Source organism: Canis lupus, chromosome 15, assembly GCF_048164855.1.
Source record: "Canis lupus baileyi chromosome 15, mCanLup2.hap1, whole genome shotgun sequence".
Classification (NCBI taxonomy): Eukaryota; Metazoa; Chordata; class Mammalia; order Carnivora; family Canidae; genus Canis; species Canis lupus.
Genome location: NC_132852.1, coordinates 5,212,919 through 5,235,183, shown reverse-complemented (window position 1 = coordinate 5,235,183; position 22,265 = coordinate 5,212,919). Strand labels below are relative to the sequence as shown.

At 52.6% G+C, this 22,265-nt stretch overlaps 1 pseudogene; it reads right to left on the bottom strand.

The window, feature by feature from the left end:
* Positions 1–203: 203 nt before the first annotated feature.
* On the bottom strand, positions 204–19,382 carry LOC140605388 (ubiquitin carboxyl-terminal hydrolase 17-like protein 6; annotated as a pseudogene).
* Between the last annotated feature and the right edge of the window lie 2,883 nt (positions 19,383–22,265).

The window sequence follows — 22,265 nt, the reverse complement described above, 5'->3', positions numbered from 1 at the left end:
TTTACGAAAATCATAAAATAGAGTAACAATGCAATGACAGGGAGGGGAAGGCTCCATTGGGCTATAGCCACCACGAGCCCCGCGGCAGGAGCTGGGGCGGGCTCCCGAGGTGACCAGGGGGCTGCTCAGGGGTCGAAGCAGGTTGTTTCGGAGGCTGGTGGTGGCTCTGACACTCTGGGGACCCCAATTGCAGGCTCCTGGGCCTACTCCTCTGGGGTGGCCACGGGTGCAGGTGGCTCTTCCTCATCGGGGCAGGGAACCATAGGTTCGACCAGCATCTGCACTACCTTAAACTCAGGAGCCAGCATCTCGGCTTTGACCAAGTCCTCAGCTCCAGCAGCCAGGACCAGCTCCATCACCCTGAAGCTTCAGCAGGCCCCACAGTCGGAGCTGGGGCGGGCTCCCGAGGTGGTTCACAGGGTTGCTTCGGTCCTATGGCTGGTTGCTCCATCGAGTTAGGAGGCTGCTCGGGCACATCCATGACCTCGAGAGCAGGGGTGGCACCTGCTCCTCCTCCAGGCTCGCAGGGGTGCAGGGGGCTCCTGCAGGGCGGAGCAGTGAACTAGACCAGTGACGACTTTGCCTCCCCAGTGGGTGCCTCAGCGCAGGCCAAGCCCTCAGCCCCAGCAGCCAGGATGGCCTCGATCCCTTCAGGCCCCGACGGGGCAGTAGGCCCCACGGTCAGAGCTGGGGCACACTCCAGAGCGGGTTCAGGGTGTTTTGCTCGGTCCAAAGCTGTAGCTCCAAGAAGACAAAGTATCACCATCAGGGCAGACTGTCCACGTTCCTCCCAAATCAAGGCCACTCTTCCCACTGCTCCACATGTGTGGGGGCAAGAGCCCTGGGAGGTGTTCCCAGCCCACAGCCCGTGGGGTGGGGTGTGAGCCCACCCCCTGCTCCCGGCCCAGCTGCATAGAGGCTGGATCCGCCGGGCACCCCCTGTCCCCGCTCGGCCACCCCCTCTGGCTCCGCTGCTGGAGGCGTCTGAATTGCTGGCGGTAACGCCGGGCATGGAGTTCCACGTCCGAGCCTGGCATGCGCTGCCTCATGAATTCCAGAATCATCCTCAGGGAGGGAAATTCTGGGAGCTGACAAAATTCATCCCGAAAATAATCCAGCCATATTTCCAGCATGCAGGAGATGGTCCTGGGGAGGGACAGGAGGGCACAGGTGTCAGAAGACAGGGCACCATCACTCACAGGTGTCCTGAGGAAGCCCTGCAGGACCCAGGGACCCGGCATCCCTTGCAGGATGTTGGAGGCAAGTCCTGATCCTCGTCCCCTTGCCACCTGGCGGACCTGCCTGCCACAGGCCTGCTCCCCGAGGAGGGGCTGGCACGCAGCCTCTGTGCTGGGGAGCCCACGGCCAGTGGAGTGACCATCACCATCTCTCCTGGGGAAGCGGGGGTCCCTCCTCAGCCTGGTCCCTGCCCAACTGCCCCTTGAGTCCACCGGCAGGCGTACGGGGACGGGGGGCATCTGGCCTGTCATTGCCCTCAGTGCACACACTGTCTTCTGGGTAGGTCCAAGCCAGGAGGGCTCGGGCTCTGTGTCCTGCCAGGGCTTGCCAGGAACTGCCCAGGACCGCCACCTTCCCTCCTGTGGCTCTGGGCTGCCTCACTCCCGAGGGGGCCCTGGGGGTGTCCTTCCACTGACTCTAATCTCCCATCTCCCACGGGGCGGGGGCCGCCTGGTCCGGGAGCCCCCACCAGCCCTCCTGAGCACCTGCTGTGCCCCCGGGTCCAGGTGCTACCAGATTGGGGAGTGCAATGCTTCCCACCCCCTCTGCTCTGGCCCCAGGTGTGGGGCAGAGAGAGGGTTGGGGGGCATGGAGAAGGACTCCTTAGGGGTCCCAATGCCTCCCACCAAGCCCGCATCCCATCCACCACTCTCCTGTGCTCTTTTCCAGAAGGGGCCTTAGACCTTTACCCTGTCACGGGAATTGCAGATGTGTGGGGTGAGGGTGCAGCCTCCCCACCCCACAGCCCCCTCGCTGCCCTCCTGGAGAGGGAAGGCCCTCCTGCAGGAGCCGGAGTCACTCACATTTTCCAGCGCTGCAGGACCATGTCATTGTTACCCCACGCATCTACGATGCACCCATACCTAGAGGAGGGCGGGGGCATCCCATGAATTGTGCTGGGGACGTGACTTCTCATCATGGGGGCTGTCACCCTCTGACCCCGACTAGGCTGGAGCCCCGGGAGCCGTCACCTCTGTGCGTGGGGCCACGGGCAGCTCCCAGAGAATCGCCCGCACCTGCTGGGGACTCCTGAAGGCTTGAGCATGAAAGGGCTCCAGCCAGGCCCATGGCCCATATCCTAGTGGGCCTGAGGCACCCCGGGGTCCCCCGGTCTGGTTGCCCCAGGACACAGACCCCCGATGGACTCTCAAACCTCCCTTTCAATGGGGAAACAGGCCAGCTCAGGCCCCTGGTGATGGGTGGAGGAGGCACAAGTCTCCTCACAAGTGAGGAGGATGGCTGCTGAGCACAGGCACAGCCCCTCTGGCCGACCCGCCACAGGCCAGGCCCCAGGGCTGCCCTCCAGGACCTGCTAGGCCCTGGGTTACCCTGCTCCAGGTGGGGGAGCAGCCCGAGGCCGGGAAGCTCACACCATCCCCAGCCTCCCCACCAGCAGGTGGCCCAGCCCTGGGCTGCGGAGGGGCAGGTGCTCACTCAGTGGACAGCAGGTCCAGCACCTCGTCCGTGGTGGCGAATCCACGATAGTCATCTAAGAAGCTGCAAATGGAGATGACATCTCTGCGCTGCAAGGCGAGCAGCAGTTGTCGGACTTTGTGCTCCAGCAACTCCGTCCGGTTGGACTTCATCAGGGCGATCAGATGCCCATTCCCGGCCAAGGCCCCTGCACCCTGAGGTGGGACGAGGGGACATGCATCCTGCAGGGAGCCGCCGCGAGGCCTGAGAATCTATTTGCAGAAGATAAAATTGACATTCTAAATGGAAGAGTAGCCTTTGTCATAGTGCATGGATTTCCCTAAGGAAAGTACAAGGTGTGTTTTGGGGGTGGGTGCATGGCTCCAGGAGCATGAGAGGCAGCACACTGTAGACCCGGGAATTTCCACACAATGCAGCTGAGCAATGGCTGATTCCCCACATGAGTCCAGGAGGGGCCACGTCCTGAGGTCTTCAGTCACCCCGTCAGGTGGCAGTGGGGTGGAGGACAATGTCTGAGGCCAGGAGCTGCCTCATTCACTCTCAGTGTCTTCTGAGGATGAGGACACCTGTAGGTCACTGTGGAGGACACTCCAGGGGCCACAGACACAGGCTCTGTCCAACAGGTGGGTGGCAGGAGGGCCCTGAGCAGGTCCTGGCTTCTCAGGAGGAAGGATGAGGGAGCTGCGAGGAACCGGGAGCTCCAGCAGCTTCTGTCCAATCTGGTGAAGACCATTCTCAGGGGCTGAGTGGGGGCCCGCGCAGAGGGCGGCCGAGGGGGCTCGGTGCATGGCTGCAGCATCTCCAGGTGACGTGTGGCAGGTGTGGGCTGGGGGCTCTTGCTTGGCCAGAGGGCAGGTGTCTTCCTGGGCTGCGGGGGCCCGGCTGTGCATCCACAGGCATGACTGCTTCCTGGAGGACACAGATTCCCTGAATTCCCCACAGGGGCTCCCTGGATGCTCCTGCAGGTGTGCTAGCTGGGGCTCCACCGCGCTTTCTTTTGGGGGTTCTGGGTCCTGTCTAGGGGCATCTGGGCACATTTCTTGCCTGGAGTATGGAGGGGCATTTGGGAATTGTCTGCCAATTCGTTCCTGACAGCGGGACGGGTGTTCTCCTCAGGATACTTGGGTGGTGCCTGGGTGTGTCCTAACCCATGGCCCTGGGAGCCAGCCTGGAGCCCCTCGAGGGAGACTCTGCTGCACACCCAGGCTGTCAGCCCTGACACAGGGTTGGCGAGCTGGCTGTGGGGTGTCAGCGATCGGCACTTCCTGGGCACCAGGAGGTCCACCAGGTGGGCTGAGGCTAACTTTAGGGCTACTCAGAGGAGATGTGGAATGGGACTGGACAGTCTCATCAGGGGTCTCAGTATGTGTCTTCATTGGCAGGTTAGGCTCAGGGATTAAAACTTTCAGGTAAAAATGGAGATATCATATAGAACATCCTACACAAGCTTTTATTGAACTCCATGGGTACAGAATCAATATCCTAAAACATGGTGGCTTCAGAGATGACACTTTTATTCTCTTAGTGTCCAGGGATGACAAGTGAACATCAAGAATTCACCAGGGCCCCAGGGCTTGTGAAGCCCAGTCACTGACCAAGGCCTGTCAAAATGTTCCTGTTTCTCTTGGCCTCTGGTCAGTAAAGAAGACAAATAGACTTAGGTTTCAACCTTTCCTAGACTTATACAATTTCCTATACTTCATTATTCTTCACTATTCTATCCTGCACAAAGATGCCTCCTTTCCCAATGCAAAGGATCATGGTCACAAGTAGGAATGAATTGTCGTGACGACTCAAAAATGTTTCAGCAGACACTACCAATTCTGTGGGCGGAAGAAGCCATAATGACACTTTCAAACCACAAGCTAACAAGGTGCCCTCCTACCTGCATCTACACCTGCCAAGCCCACAATGTGGAAAAAGGCACAAGCCTACAACATATTCCAACTGAATCAAGAGAATATAAAGGATATTGGGGTGGAATTCCCTGAGGAACAGTTAAAATGAGGCATATAAACACTGGATTAAGGATAGAGACTCTTGTAGGAAAGGGAGTTTCAAAGGAATGTTTCCCAAAAGCATAAAACCAGCCAGAGAATTTTTCTTGTGGTGGACCCGGGCCACACCTAGACAGAAACTGGTATTCATCAAAACCTTCACAATCTTTGTAGATTGGGATCATAGTCCAGAGAGATGGAAGTGTAGAAGCCAATCAATGGATGCCATATTCCCAAATGATTGGTTACAGCTACAAACATTCTGGCTGCTGAGGAGAACGAGTTCCTATGTGATACCTGCGCTCCTTTGGGAGAGTGATCTTCCCTGTCCTAGAGCACTGACGACTAACACTCCTTGGCTCGCTTGAGGTTACTGAGGAAGAAAAAGGACATTCATAGAGATATCCATTGAACATAGAAACTGATCAAATTCGGTTCAGAAATGAGCAGGGGCAGTTAGGGAGGTTGAGAAAGACCTGAAGGTGCTGTCTGATGAGAGAGTCAAGATTAGGACCTGGGCTGGCCTGAAAGGTCTCTATGAGAAAGGGACCACACCCAAATCCCTTAATCCAATCAAGCAATTATACCCGATTGGAAGATCTTGCTCTTTATGATATTTCAGTTTTTAACTGAAAGTTAGTTGACAAAATGGATATAACATCTTGAATAACCTCAAACCCTGACCCCATTTTTAATACCATTAGGTCTAAATTCAGCAGAAGTGTTGGTAAAATACCAATAGTTCAGGAAACATGAGTCCTGAGGCTAATTCCCATGCTAAAATGTACCAATATAATTTCACTTGCAGAAATTCCAATCTCCACCAAATCCACATGGACTCACACCTCCATTCACAGAGACACACACACAGGCACACACACGGAGTCATAGAAATCGCTCTCATGAGGACATCATTAGCCTGTTGAAGCTGCTGATTGGCTCAATCCCTGCAGCAGCTAAGAGGATTAGGTGGATGTCTTTCAAGTGGCTGAAATGTCACGTGACCTTGGGGCAGTATAAAAGTCCGGGAGCAACGGAAGTGGCCATTCCTGACCATCCCTCTCTCCCACGGGACACCCAGTCTCCTGCAGCGGAGTCTGTCCAGGACCTTTCTCAGCCTCTCCTGATGGGCGTGAGGACCACAAGTGCACTTCAGGTGAGTTTTCGGGCCACTGGTCCTACCTTCCCTGACCGAGCAATGGGACAGTGAGGAAATGATGGAGGGATTGGCCCTTCCTCCACAGGTTAAGGACTCTTTCTGGTCTAACATGTTCTGAGGACAGAGACTGAACCAAGGCATGGCTGTGAATGCCCTGGACACCCGGAGGTTCCAATGCCAGTGGAATGGGGCCTCAGGTGTCACATTGGTGTGGGGTGGTGGACGAGCAGGGACAGAAGGCCTGTAAATGTCTCACTGGGCCCTGCAGACCTAGAGAAGACACAGGATCAGGGCGCCTGGGCAGCTCCGTTTTTTCAGGGACTGACTTGGGTCGGGTTGTGATCTCAGGCTCTGGAGATGGATCCAGGCCCTCACTGGGTTTCTGATAACTGAGTGTCTGCTTCTCCCTCTGTCCTTCCTACAGCTCAGGTGATCACTCTCCCTCATACACACACACACACACACACACTCACTGTCCCATAAATAATTGACCTTTTTTTCAATAGAAGAATTACCTGGTTCCCAAGGTGAAAAGAAATTCACCTCCCAAACCTTCAATGGCAGTTAATTGGGGGCACTGCCACGAACACATGGAATGGAAGTGTTCAGATGGGCAGCTTCCCATCGAGTAGAGAAGAATGTGTTTTCCCAATGAATTTGGACTTAACTATGGCTTCCTCTGGAGTCACAAGGGGCATTCAGATATGAGAGAGAAGCCCACTTTCCTGACGCTTTTGCCCTTTGCGTGTTCCATGGTGCATCCCACTGGACCTCAATCGGGAGAGGTCCCGTCCCTGGTTTTGTTCCCACAGGGGATTTGGAGAGACTTAATGATAGTGTCAACAAGAGTCCTTCCTTAAGGGCGGCCTTCCTCAGAGCGGGGATGTGGCTTGGCCAGGAGAGCGTAGGCAGGAAGGAGGAAAGAGAAGTGACAGGGGGAAATGTGTTTGGCACCACTGTCCTGAAGCTCACTAAGGCCTCTTGGGAAGATGGTACAGTGAGGACGCCTAGGTCAGGTGAATAGGACTCTCTTGTTTCTTTTCCCTCAGGCTACCCGAAACCCATCCCTGAAGCAGACTGACTTGTCCCTCCAGAAGGTGGGACTGATGGCGGCTGGTCATGCCCACCTTGGGCCCGACAGTCCCTTGAGACCCCAGAAAGGCAAGAGGCCACAGATAGCAGGACTGGCCCTCAGAGTTCCCAGTCCAGAGGAGGAGGATCGCAGGGTGAGTGGGGAGGCTGGCATGGGTTTTGAAGCAGGAGCTCTGCCAGGAGTCTTGAGACAGGCTAGGCTCCCAGAAGATCGTGGCCCAGACTCAGTTGTCCATCGTGACATGGGCAGGAAATCCCCCAGGCTACACACTGGGACACTCAGAGGCTCTGAGCATCAGCCCCAGGGCACCATAAGATCAGATCGAGCCTTGTGTTTGTCCCGAGTCTTAATGATGTTTCCACCTGTCCTCAACCTGACACCTCCAATCCCTCTTCCCCTTTCCTTCCTTCCACGGGATGGGGAGTAAGCATCCAGGGGTCTTCACTGTACTGACACCTCACTAGCAGATACGATGTCCCCTGTCCTCATCCCATGTGCCACTCCATGAGGATGGCCTCCCATTCGTGTGCTTGACAGATTCACTGGCATTTGAGTGGATGCACTGACCGTTGCCCCTTCCTCCCACAGGTGAAGTGCAGGGACTGTGGCGCCATTGGACACAAGGCATCAAGCACCAGATGCCCCATAAAACACTGAGCACGACCCTCGTTCCCGTGGCCTTGGGCTCCAGGAGGCTGAAGGAGAATGTGGAGCCGGGGAGTCATCGGGACCCAAGACACCAGGCTGGGCTGTTGAACCAGGCTGAGAGGGAGAAGGCAGGGAGACGAAGGTGAGGAATGGGGCTTGTGACCCGATGCCAGGGCTGATACGACAGACCCCGAGTCCGTGTGCATGCACAGTGTGCAGGGCGGCTGCGGGCAGAGCCAGGCTGGGCGAGGCAGGCAGAGGAGCTCCCAGACTAACAGGGTCCACATTTGGGTGATGGAGCTGTCCCTGCTGATTTGGTGTGGGGTTTGCGGCTGGACAAATGTCCCTGCACAAGTGAATGTATGGAGCTTGGCACATGCCAAGGCAGACCCTTTCAGACTCTGAATGTAAGAAACTGCCTGGACGACCTGTTCAGCTCCCGATAGTTAGGATGAGGGGCAGAGGTGGGCGTAGAGTGGCTGCGGAGGGAAAGGACCAGGTTGGCCCAAGCCCCGAGCAGGTGTCCGGCCGGAATCCAGGGAAGGGAGTTCCTTCTCCTTTCTATGCCTTCATTTCTGGTGCAGGCAGGAAGCCAAGCAGAGGAAGGCCCTGCTCCACAGGTTCCCCAGGAGACCCCGGGAGGGGCAGAAGCGCACCTGGAAGGAAGACACGGAATCTTGTGACTATGTGAGGGTGAGTGTGCACTGCGTCCCGGGCTGTGCCCTTCTGGACTCGCTGGGCTCCATGGGCCTCCTGGGGGAGGTGGGGCTCCACTTCCTCTCTGACCAATGGCAGTTGAGCAGCGTGGATTTGCACACTTTTTTCCCTTGGTGCCCATGATGTTGCCTTATGCTTGGTATTTGGGCGAACACTGGCTGTTTGACGTGTGAAGGTCATTGGCGGGCACTCCTGGAGCACATACCAACCTCAGAGAAGAACAGGCCGCTGTCCTTTGTGACACATCATCCCACACTGCCCATCCCCACTCAGGAGCTCCCACCATGACTCTCCAGCAGCAGGACTCCTATCTCCTCATGAGCAGAGAGGATGGAAGCGCTGGTCCAATGGAGGAAGCATCGCTGTGAGGCAGGACTTTGCGTGTCCCCCCCATGTCTCAAGGGCATCAACAGCATCCTGTCAGGCCTTTGTTTGGACGAGCCCTGCAGCCAGATTCCCTACTCCTAGGTCAACAGATCCCAACTCTTTCTTTCCCTGTTCCGGGGGAGGGGGTGGTTACTAAGGTCGTGGGCGTTTGTTGGTTTCTTTCCTGAATGTTCATTTTGCCTTGGTGTCGGGGCCAAACTCATGGAGTCCCGTGTGTTTTCTTTTCCCACAGTGTCCACACATGCCGATGCTCGTCTACACCAAGAGGAGGCCTTCTATCCCTGAGCCTGCCCTGCCGATGGAACCACGTACTCAGCCCCCTGACATAAGACTCCGGTCCCATTCCACCTCTCGTCTCAGAAGCCCTCAAGTTAGCCTCAGCCCACCTGGTGGACGTCCTAGTGCCCAGGAAGTGCCGATCGCTGACACCCCTCTGCCGGGTCGCCAACCCTGTGTCAGGGCTGACAGCCTGGTTGTGCAGCAGAGAACCAAGAGGCCCTGCAGAGTCTCCCTTGAGGGTCCCCAGGCTGGCTCCCAGGGCCATGGGCTGGGACACACCCAGGCACCACCCAAGTATCCTGAGGAGAACACCCGTCCCGCTGTCAGCAACGCATTGGCAGACAATTCCCAAATGCCCCTCCAGACTCCAGGCAAGAAATGTGCCCAGATGCCCCTAGACAGGTCCCAGAACCCCTGAAAGAAACCGTGATGGAGCCCCAGCCAGCACACCTCCGGGATCATAAAGGAAGTCCCTTTGGGGATTTCCGGGAGTCTGTGTCCTCCAGGAAGCAGACGAGCCCGTGGATGCACAGCCGCGCCCCGGCAGCCCAGGAAGACACCTGCCCTCCATCCAAGCAAGGGCCCCCAGCCCACACCTGCCACACCTCACCTGGAGATGCTGCAGCCGTGCACCGAGCCCCCACGGCCGCCCTCTGCGTGGGCCCCCACTCAGCCCCTGAGAATGGTCTTCACCAGATGGACAGAAGTTGCTGGAGCTCCCGGTTCCTCGCAGCTCCCTCATTCCTTCCTCCCGAGAAGCCAGGCCCTGCTCAGGGCCCCCCTGCCCCCCACATGTCGGACGGAGCCTGTGTCTGTGGCCCCTGGAGTGTCCTCCACGGTGACCTACAGGTGTCCTCATCCTCAGAAGACACTGAGAGCGAATGAGCCAGCTCCTAGCCTCGGACATTGTCCTCCACCCCACTGCACCCTGACGGGGTGACTGCAGACCTGAGGACGTGGCCCCTCCTGGACTCATGTGGGGAATCAACACTTGCTCAGCTGCTTTGCATGGGAATTTCCGGGTCCACAGCCTGCTTCCTCTCATGCTCCTGGGGCCGTGCACAGACACTGAACCCCAAAGGCACACAATGCCCTTTTTTTAGGGAAATCCGTGTGCTGTGGAGAAGGCTACTCTTCCCTCTGGAATGTCAATTTTCTCTTCAGCAAATAGATTCTCCAAGAAGTGGAGGGAATTTCGAATGAGCACTTGTCACTCCAATGGAAATAGAAACTCAGACTTTAAGCTCTCATTGGCATACACATGTCTGCATTTGGGTTTTCAGCTGTGAACAGCCCCTGTGGGCTCTGCAAATGGACACTGTGTTTTCTCCTGAGATGAGTTTTCTAGACTGTGGTGGTAGCTTTGTGGGCACTGTGATGGGCAATATTTCATCTGCGCATTTCGATTATTCTCAGCCATAATTTAGAATCGTGTGTAGTGTTTTATTTCCCTTAATAAAATGTTACCACTGATGAATAGCGTGCATGTGTTTCATTTGATTTGGTTTCTGGGTTTTTTTAATCTCAGCAATTCTGAAACTCTCTATAGTTAATTTAATTCCTCCAGCCTTAATTAACTGAGAGGAGACAACAGCGTGATAGTTTTGGGGGATATGTAGACTTTGAGGGTCTCCTGCACACCCAGTCTCCTTGGTGAAGTACTGCATAGGGAACATTGACCCTGTGCACCCTGTGAGGGAGCCCTGTGTACTGTATGGGCCCTGGGTCACAGGTTGGTCTTTAATGGGATGAGTGGGTGGTTTCCCTCTATACATATTCTGGATCCATCTTTAATGTTGGATCATGATGCCTCCTTTCTGAGACCTGGGCAAGGAGATTTTTTACCCTCCTGATGATTTCCTAAGGAGGCAATGGTTGACAAGTCGTCCAAATAGCACGAGACCAAGGCCACAGTCTCTATCTATCTATCTATCTATCTATCTATCTATCTATCTATCATCTATCTCATTCTCTCTCTGTCTCTCTTTCTCAGGGTTATCTCTGATATGGGCCCATGGGAAAAAACAATACAACACCATGCCAAATGAAACCAAACCACACCAAGCACCTCCATACTTGTATTTAGAGAATTTCTTTTTTTTGGAAAAACAACTGACTGCTCTTTTCTCACTCCAAAGCATCTGTTTAAGGGTGTTCCCTCTGTCTGTGCAGATGCCTGTAGGTGGAGGTAGAAGAGCTCCTCTATGAGCACACTAGGGTTTAAAAAGTCAGAATGCAGTAGAAAAGCCACAGTGTGTGATCCTTCTCCCACCCCCAACCCCTAAGTAACTCCCATTCAGGCAATCATTATGTGACCCAGGTCAGAGTCTGGCCCCTTGAGCCTCAAGCCCATGTCTCATCCCATGGATGCCGCCCTATTGCTATCTCATGGCTTCTGAGGAAAATGCAGCTTCCTGGGCACTCATGGGATGTGTGCAGTAATAGAAATGTTCCCTACTTTCTGGAAGCCTCAGAAGATCCCAGAGGTCCAAGGGTGCGAAGGCCTATCATCATGAGGGGATGCTGGGATTGGAACTAGCAAAGTAGCCTAAGAATTCTTGGACTTGCAGGAATATAGGGCGCAAGGGTGAGGATGCAGGCAGGCTTGAGCATAGGGCTTTAATGCTGGGCTCTCCAGCAGAATTGGGACTTCATGTGCAATTGAGAGGATTCCCTCCATGTGCACAGGGAGTCCAGAGAGAAAGGCTAGCGGAAGAAGGTCTGAGCAGGCCTGTTCTCCCCCTCTAGTCACCTTACATGTCTTTTGCTTCCCTGCCATCAAAACACCAAACCAAACCAAAGCAAACCCAACCAAACAGAGCCAAACCTATCTTCCCAAAGCAAAATCCACTCTCATCCAGATATGGAAGACGACAGAGTTATCTGAGCAAGCTGGTATAGGTTATGGATATTAGTAATAGATGGATTTAGCACAGTTGGAAGCACATTGGGTGAATCCTCCCCTCCTTCAGCCTTGGGGAAAAATGGGGCCACTTGAAGGTGGCAGGATTAGAAGCAGTGAGCAGCCAGCTTTGAGTGTGGAAATGATGCTGAGGACCTAGGGTCAGTGTGAGCATGTCTGACCGTGTCCTCATGCATCCCTCATCCCATTGCTTATCTTCTCTTTATATTGAAAGACCATTTGTCCAAACCAGGGTGGGTGGAGTGTTGGCAGCAATGTTTTTGGTCATATACAACCAGCACCGATTTGAAAACCCAGAGCACCTACACAAAGAAATGACAAACTACCGTGTAAGTCAATGACCTACAGCCTTGTATGGCGACAGACTTCTTTTCAGGAAATTATGGGCACAAAATATATATTGAGAAGTTAACCTATAAACCCGGCGTTTGATAATATTTGGAAATGCAAAGAGGCAATGAAATGCTTATATTTCAGGAGTTAAATGCATCCTGCCTGATTAGATCATGTTGATTGAATCACAGCCCCTTCACAATCCACCCCCACCTTTGACTGAAGAGAAGGTGCCTGGCAAGGACCCATCTCCCACAGGGAATTGCTCCATATCCCAGCAACTCTAACCTGTCCAGAACACTTGACAGTCATCCGTCTGTGTAACAATCTCCTGACAAGGAAGAGGTGGGCACAGGATTTCAGATCACTTCCACTCCAATTTTGGTCCTTGGGTGACACCTCAGAAAGACATTCTCCACTGAATGAATGTGGGTTTTGAGGTTAACTAATGGGTGCTATGTAACAATTATATTTCTTAGGGGCAAGATTGACTAATGCATTGTTGAAAGGTAATTAATGCGTGATTATACAGATTCTTATGATTTGGGAGGCCATTCTCATGCTGTTTTAAACTTTGGTGACATATACATGCATTTAATGTTTCCATTATTTCCTTTAAGAATGAATTATAACATTCACGAATCACAGTTATTAGAAAAATAATGTGACAGTTTGAATTTTGTAGAGAAAATATCAGGGTTTTTAAAATTTTTATTTATTCATCAGACAGATTGAGATAGAGAGCTAAGCGGATAGATCTGTGCCAGTTGGAGAGTGAGATGGAGCCTCTCACTGAGCAGGGATCCAGACTGTGCACGGCAGACCCCAAAACCAAACCACATTGTTGGAAAAATCTTGAAAATGTCTCTGAGTTGGGAGGTGGATCGGACACGAGAGAGGAGGTCAGTGTAGCAAAGTGCAAAGGACTCAGTGCTTCCCACACCCTGAAATACTGAGTAACACCGGGCTCCCTGGATCTAATCGACTTGGATGTGGGGACATAGATGCCAAGACATGAACACGTTTCATTGTTTGTTTCTGTTTAAGATTTATTTGTTTATTTGTTTGAGACAGGGAGAGACCAGAGAGAGACCACAGAGTAGCGGGAGAGAGGGGGCCCGACAAAGAGAGGGAGAGAGATTCTCAAGGAGACTCCCCAGTGGCCGTGCTGCTGGATTCGGGGCTCCCTCCCACATTCCTGAGACCCACATGTCTGGCGTTATTTTTCATTTCCAGGTAAGAAGCATGAGACAGCAAGGCCCTCAAGCAGACATTATCTAGGACACTCCAAGGGCAAAAGCAGCCACATTGGAAGGAATTGGCAGCATCGGATTCCCTCCTGACGGCGGGGCTCTTCCTTATCCACCACCGTCTCCCGTCTGTGCACCCAGAGTGTCTTCACTCCATGCTCTTCCTCCGTGAGGGATTTCTTAAAATTCCATTCTCTCCCCGAGTTCCCTCCCTTGCTTATGGAGTCTTCAGGTTCCATGTGTCCTTCAATTCTTTGCTTCTGTGTGATCGCTGACATGTGAGCCCCAACATGCTAGAGCCACCACGTGGAACTGATTTACTGAGATGTCTCCAAATGGAAAAATCCCTAATGCAACAAAATGTATTGATTCCATATATATTCCAAATCGTGTATCACACACAGTATCACTAAAAATTTTAAAGACAGCTATGGTTTTCTTTTTAATATTCCCCTGGCTATTCAGGGTCTTTTCTATTTCCACACAAATCTTAAGATGATTTGTTCCAAATCTCTAAAGAAAGTCCTCAGTGTTTTGATAGGGATTGCATTAAATGTGTGAATCGCCCTGGGTACCCTTGACATTTTCATAATATTACTTCTTCCAATCCTTGAGCTTGGAATATTTTTCCATCTCTTTGTGTCTCCCTCCATTTCCTTAAAAGTGTTCTGTACTTTTTAGGGTATAGATCCTTTACCTCTTTGGGTAGGTTGATTCCTAGGTATCTTATGTTGAATAGCAGGGGTGAGAGTGGCCATCCCTGCCTTGTTCCTGATCTTAGGGGAAAGGCTCCCAGTGTTTCCCCATTGAGAATGATGTTTGCTGAGCTGTTTCCGTAGATGGCTTTTAAGATGCTGAGGAATGTTCCTCTATCCCTACACTCTGAAGACAGGATTAGCTCGGTCCACTGCCAGAAGAGTGAATGCAATGGCTTCTTCTAATGAAACTAAAACACTGTATTGAAACCTTCTCATCTGACCCTCTGGTAACAGGAGGCTAATGTATTTTATGTCCCCTTATCACCACAGGGGTGGGGTTCTTTTCCCATTAAAATGAGCACTTTTAATAATATCACCGTGGAATGGATTGTTCTCATCTCCATGCCTTTACTGTGCTTGATTTCTATGAAGTGGAGAGGCAGAGCTAAGATGTGGTCCATCTGTGGTGTCTTCTATTGGAGCAGCTGGTAATGGGATGATGCACACCTCACAGGAGGAGACAATCTCCCTAGAAGCTGTTTCCTGTCTCCTGCCTGAGCTCAAACCTGCCACGAGACACATGCCCTAGGATATCTCCTGTGAAAAGTCCTGACTTTGTTTTCTCCTGCTGGACAACAGAAAAGCTCAGGAAGGGGAGTCAGGTAATCCTTCTGCTTACATTCACCCACCATGGCCAGGAACCTACCCTCCTTGTCAAGCTCACAGATCATTAATTGGATGTGGCCTCCCAGATTAAACCTCCATATACTGCCATGGAATCTAGCCTTGGGGCTGTCCCCAAAACCCAGTTTCAGCCCAGATTTCTATTGTGAAAACAATTCCAGCCTGAAATCTTGCCGCAGGTTGATGGAGCCAGGACTCAACACATTGTAGCCTGGAAACAGGTATGAGGTCCACCTAGAACTCCATCCAGGATTGGCAATTCCAGTTTCCCAGGAAAGAACTCATGAATCTGGGGATCTCTGGGTGGCTCAGCGGTTTGGCGCCTGCCTTTGGCCCAGGGCATGATCCTGGAAACCCGGGATCGAGTCCCACGTCAGGCTCCGGGCACGGAGCCTGCTTCTCCCTCCTCCAGTGTCTCTGCCCCCCTCTCTGTCTATCATAAATAAATGAATGAATGAATGAATGAATAAATAAATCTTTAAAAAAAAAGAACTCGTGAATCTGTTCTGTCGGTCGCTCTGCAGATTCTTTGGTCTGTCCTCATGACTAATAGATCTTGATATAGAGAGACACCCCTCGATTGACTAATGGATACCTGGACAGGATGAGCATTGACGTCCAGACACCTAACCAGAGAATCCATCTGCTGACTGCCCAGCCTCCACCGTCCCCACAGTGTGCTATCCAACCATCTCCCGTCATCCCTCCTAGGGGTCTCTGCTAGCCTTGGGCAGAGATGGTGTGCTTCTGGTTCAATCTACTCCTCCCCCTTAATTTCTCATACAAGCATCTTCCTGGTCAGAGCTCTCATAATTGAAGAGATCCTGAAGAATAATGTCCCTATGTCCCATTGCATTTCTTCTTAAATGGCTGCTGGCGCTTCCCCTATATTGAGCCAGTGAGTAGGAGTGAGAAATTCCCATGGGGGGAGGATATGAATTTGAGCTGCAGGTGACCTAGAGGTGGCTGTGGAATTCCACTCAGGGGAAGCAGGCAAAGAAGCCTCTGTGAGGAGCCAGCCTGGAAATAAAACAACTGTTTCAAGGTTCTGAACTACTGGGGAGCAAAAGCCTGCACACCAAATCATATGTGGGAATTTTTTATTAAGAATAAAAAACCACACAACTTCGTAATAACATTTTAGAGCAAAAACAAACAAAGCAGATGCAATATTCTGCATAACAATTTCAGAGAAATAATATCAACAAGTACAGAAAATGTCTTCTAGGAGAAAACATGGTGTAATTTGCAGAACTCTGGATGGGATCTGTTTCTAAATCAGAAATTCAGACATTTATAAAACAATTTCAGATTAACTTGTTAATTTCTGTTTACAACCAAGTTACAAATTGCCAGGATGATTTCCCTACATTTGTTAGAAAATGGATTTCACTAAGACAAACTTGACATTCCGGATTGGGAAGCACGCTTTGACAGTCCTATAGATTTACCTAACGAAAAACTGTAGCATCTGTGTAGTGGGGGGAGTGTATGTGTAGGCGCACAAAAGCAGGACACCCAGCACGTTGTGGACTTGACCGTTTCCATCCAGTTCAGCGGAGGAATTGCTGGTTCACCACAACAGTCCAGGTGGAGACATATCCTCATTCCCACAGACACCTCCTCAGGGTCCTCTGCTGTGGAGGACAAGTCCCCGAGTCCATGAGCTGTCTCATTCCCTATGACAGTCTTCAGAGGACGGGGATACCTGCAGGTCCTCTTACGGAACTCTTGGCAAGACATGCACACAGGTTCCCTCACTTTTTATGACACAGTAAACTGTATTGGTCAAAAGAAACACAATTTCCAGACATGAAAGAAACCCTGACACTTTATATCTCTAATCTGTTTTTGTTACATGAAAATCTAAAAAAAAGCGTGATTTCTTCTGCACAGATCCTATTGTCCCTTACTCTCCAGTAAGGGTGCATGTCCAAGTTTGAATACAGAGTGAAAATAACATTATGATGTGATGTTACAACTGCACATCTACGGTCACACTCAGAGGCGTTTGCTGGTCATGCAATAATTTCCATTCTACAAAGAACTTGTCAAACTCCTCTGTAAGAAATGAAATGATAACACAGAACACCTATAACCTGACCTCAAAAAGCTTTTGCTAGATTCATGAACTTGGCACTGTTTTTCAGAGGTATCAACCCAGGTCCAAATTTGAATTTGAACTGGTCTGAAATCCAGAGTCCACTGCTTCTGGGTCAGGAGGTGCCACAGAGCAGATGGTAGCAAAATAGTCATAAAAAGTTATGTTCAGTGGGAGGCTGGGCATTTCCCTTTGGAATAAGAGCCCTTGTTAGTTTGCTTCTCTTCAGTCTTAATGTGGGAGAGAGTGAAGGGAACATAATAAAATCACTGTGGTTCAATCAGGTCTGGATGCAGTTATTGCCCCAAAAGTAAGCACTTAATTTCCTTCCTACAATTTCCAAGCATTGACCAAGACACATCGCTAGCAAGACCCAATACATACTTATGTGTTCAGACAAAATTCTTTCAATATAAATAGAAGAAAAGCATTGGGAAGTGGGGAGCATGATGAGAGGGTCAAACATACTGACTTCAACCCCAGGTCCTCAGCATCATATCCACTCTCAACCCTGACTGCTCACTGCCTCTCACCTGCAAGTGGCCCCCACTCTCCACAAGGCTGAAGGAGAGGCAGGTTCCTGGATTGACCCCATATGAAATCCACACTATCCCAATATAAGATCATGACAAAGACCCAGGTTTAAATATCAGTGTCTCCTAGTTTCAGTTGAAGGCCATATCCCATGAACACACCAGATAGATGGTTCTTCCATACATACAGAACACACACTTCACACAACACAAAATATTTCCAGTATGGGTCTGTGTTCGGGTTTGGAGTGTGTGAGTGACGCTGTGTGTGTGGGTGTGTGCGCCCAGGTGCACCAAAGTTAGGAGACACATCCCTGGACTGCTTCCCCAGAACTCTGTCCCTTCTTGCTCGTCCTCTTGGTAGGTCGGGCTCTCCCTGGCACACGCGGGACTTTGGCCACGTCCCCAGCCACCTGAGGTGGGAGCATCCCAGCCGCAGTGGTGAGCAGGTCGACGGTCTGCTGAGGATGATTCTTCGGCATCTCAGGTCTGTATTTGGAGTGGTGAAGGATGACTGCGTTCGCAGGAAGAGCAATTTCTCTTCTCCTGACATTAAGTTCAGGCTTAGGGCGGTTGCATTCTTGGAGGCATCTCCACTGGTCTAATGTCATTTGTTGCCTTGAGGTCTCTTCCCCACGCTCCTCCAACTCAGGAAGGTTCACGGAGGGATCCGTTGCCGGCTCTCCTGAGGCCTCACCCACCACTGTGGGGTCTGCCTCGGGAGATGCGAGTCCTCCCTCTTTGACTGACTCCCTCCCAAGGTCTCTCTCCAGATCAGTCTTCTGCATATAAAAGAGGACATAGGCAGGTTGGTGCAGCGCGCAAGTCACATCACAGGCGCTGACCTTAGCATCATCCATTTTATACCACTGGCCATTTCATGCCTTTACGAAACAGAAGTAATGTCCGCTGTGGCAACTCCTCCCAGCGTGCACCAGCACGGCATAGAGCACATAAACCAAGGGTCCTGCCCTCTGCTCAGACAGGTAGTGTTGCATGTCAAGGCGCTGAGGATATTGCACCTCCTTAGTCATTTTGTTGCCTGTCAAGTCTGAGAATCGTCTCAAGACCAGGATGAGGACCTTCGGGGAAGTGTGCAAAGTCAACACCTTGGACGCAGGCACCTTCTCCAGACACTTACTACAATGGTAGGCATTTTCACCTTCCAGCAGTTCGGGCTTCACCAACTGCTCCAAAGCTTGGCTGACACTGTGAGCATCCCCGATGTCCAGGCTGATGTCCAGGTAAGGTTCCAGAGTGCTCGAAATGCCTTGGCAGTGGAGACACTGGATTTGAGACCTCCAGTACCCCCCAAAGAGTTGCTGGATGAGGGTGCTGTCCTGAGGACACTCAGGGTCTGAGAGCTTGTCCTCAGGCAAGCACGCTTGCTGCATTGCATCCAGAATGAACATGAGATACTCATGGGCATCTTCCTGCTTGTGTCTGTGGAAGGCGGCGAGCAGGAGTGGCAGGGGCCGGAGCACACGTCCAGGATGGCAGAGAACCCGCGTCAGGTGAGCCTGCAGGGTACACAGCATGCAGGATGTCTGCCTCCTACAGGTGGTCCCGTGCTGCTGGGACAGCATGTAGCTGGCGAGGGGCTCTGTGTAGGTCAGACACTGTAGGGTCGCATTCACATAGCAAGTGTTGCCCATGTTCTGAAGCCCGGCTCCCACCTGGGAAAGGCTCTTCCAACTCAGAGGCGTCTTGGTGGGAGGCAGCCCTGCTGATGCGGGAGCCAACGGGTCAGTCGGGGAGGAGAGCGTCTTTGATGCAGGAGATGTCCTCTCGGGCACAGTGGGTCCTCCGTGGACTTCAGCACCGCCTCTCCTTGACCAGTATGACTGGGGTTTGGGAGAGGCGCTGAACTGAGGCTCCTCTGAGGGGTGGAGGTGGGCAGCCTCCATGTCTGCAGAAACAGTGTCCACAAGATACATTCAACCAGGAGCTTCAGGTCGCAAAGGGATGCTCCTCTCACTGAGCCGTTTTCAAATGGCAGATAGTGAACCTCACCTCCACCTTTATGGCTTTTGGGCCCTGGGATAAGGCACAAAGTCCTCTAATCCACTCTAATTGCTTGATTGGATTACGGGATTTGGGTGTGGTCCCTCCCTGACGGAGACCATTCAGGTCAGCCCAGCTCCTATTCTTGCCTCCCACAACAGGCAACTTTCAGATTATTCTCAACCACCTCAACTGTCCCTGCACCTTTCTCAACAGAATTTGTTCAGAGTTTCTATGTTCAGAGGAAACCTTTTTGAATGTCCTTTCCTTTGAGTAACCCCAAGGGAGCCAAGGAGTGTTAGACGTTAGTGCTCTAGGACAGGGAAGATCACTCTCCCAAAGGAGCTCAGGTATCACATAGGAACTCGTTCTCCTCACCAGCAGAATGTTTGTAGCTGAAACCAATTATTTGGGAATATGGCATCCATTGCTTGGCTTCTCCACTTCTCTCTCTCGGGACTATGATTCCAATCTACATAGATTGTGAATGTTTTGATGAATACCAGTTTCTGCCTTGGTGTGGCCCGGGTCCACCACAACAGGAATTCTCTCACTGGTTTAATGTTTTTGGGAAACATTCCTTTGAAACTTCCTTTCCTACAAGAGTCTATATCCTAAATCCAGTGTTTATATGCCTCATTTTACCTGTACAAGACCGCGGGACCTTGAACACAAGGCACCAAGCACCAGATGCCCGGTAACACACTGGGGTGCAACCTTCCTTCCCCTTGCCTTGGGCTCCAGGAGGCTGAAGGAGAATGTGGAGCCGGGGAGTCAGCGGGACCAGCGGCACCAGGCTGGGCTGCTGAACCAGGCTGAGAGGGAGAAGGCAGGGAGACGAAGGTGAGGAATGGGGCTTGTGACCCAAACGCCAGGGCTGATACGACAGACCCCGAGTCCGTGTGCATGCACAGTGTGCAGGGCGGCTGCGGGCAGAGCCAGGCAGGGCGAGGCAGCCAGAGGAGCTCCCAGGCTAAGAGGGTCCACATTTGGGTGATGGAGCTGTCCCTGCTGATTTGGTGTGGGGTTTGTGGCTGGAGCAGTGTCCCTGCACCAGTGAATGTATGGAGCTTGGCACATGCCAAGGCAGACCCTTTCAGACTCTGTATGTAAGAAACTGCCTGGACGACCTGTTCAGCTCCCTGTAGTTAGGACGAGGGGCAGAGGTGGGCGTAGATTGGCTGAGGACGGAAAGGACCAGGTTGGCCCAAGCCCCAAGCAGGTGTCCGGCTGGAAGCCAGGGAAGGGAGTTCCTACTCCTTTCCCTGCTTTGATTTCTCGTGCAGGCAAGAAGCCGAGCAGAGGAAGGCCCTGCTCCACAGGTTCCCCAGGAGACCCCAGGAGGGGCAGAAGCGCACCTGGAAGGAAGACACGGAATCTTGTGACTATGTGAGGGTGAGTGTGCGCTGCTTCCCGGGCTGTGCCCTTGGGGACTCCCTGGGCTCCATGGGCCTCCTGGTGGAAGCGGGGCTCCACTTCCTCTCTGACCAGTGGCAGTTGAGTAGGGTGGATTTGCACCCAGTTTTCCCTTGGTGCCCATGATGTTGCCTTATGCCTGGTATTTGGGCGAACACTGGCTGTTTGACGTGTGAAGGTCATTGGCGGGCACTCCTGGAGCACATACCAACCTCAGAGAAGAACAGGCCGCTGTCCTTTGTGACACATCATCCCACACTGCCCATCCCCACTCAGGAGCTCCCACCATGACTCTCCAGCAGCAGGACTCCTATCTCCTCATGAGCAGAGAGGATGGAAGCGCTGGTCCAATGGAGGAAGCATCGCTGTGAGGCAGGACTTTGCGTGTCCCCCCCATGTCTCAAGGGCATCAACAGCATCCTGTCAGGCCTTTGTTCTGGACGAGCCCTGCAGCCAGATTCCTACTCCTAGGTCAACAGATCCCAACTCTTTCTTTCCCTGTTCCGGGGGAGGGGGTGGTTACTAGGGTCCTGGCCATTTGTTGGTTTCTTTCTTTCTTTCCTGAATGTTCATTTTGCCTTGGTGCCGGGGCCAAACTCATGGAGTCCTGTGTGTTCTCTTTTCCCACAGTGTCCACACATGCCGATGCCTGTCTACACCACCAGGAGGCCTTCTATCCCTGAGCCTGCCCTGCTGATGGAACCACGTACTCAGCCCCCTGACATAAGACTCCCGTCCCATTCCACCTCTCATCTCAGAAGCCCTAAAGTTAGCCTCAGCCCACCTGGTGGACCTCGAGGTGCCCAGCAAGTGCCGATCACTGACACCCCTCTGCCGGCTCGCCAACCCTGTGTCAGGGCTGACAGCCTGGTTGTGCAGCAGAGAGCCAAGAGGCCCTGCAGAGTCTCCCTTGAGGGTCCCCAGGCTGGCTCCAAGGGCCATGGGCTGGGACACACCCAGGCACCACCCAAGTATCCTGAGGAGAACACCCGTCCCGCTGTCAGCAACGCATTGGCAGACAATTCCCAAATGCCCCTCCAGACTCCAGGCAAGAAATGTGCCCAGATGCCCCTGGACAGGTCCTAGAACTCCCGAAAAAAACCGGGATGGAGGCCCTCCCAGCACACCTGCAGGATCATTGAGGAAGCCCCTCTAGGGATATTGGGGAGTCTGTGTCCTCCAGGAAGCAGACGTGCCCATGGATGCACAGCCCGGCCCCCGCAGACCAGGAAGACACCTGCCCTCCATCCAAGCAAGGGCCCCCAGCCCACACCTGCCACACCTCACCTGGGAACGCTGCAGCCGTGCACCGAGCCCCCACGGCCGCCCTCTGCGCCGGCCCCCACTCAGCCCCTGAGAATGGTCTTCAC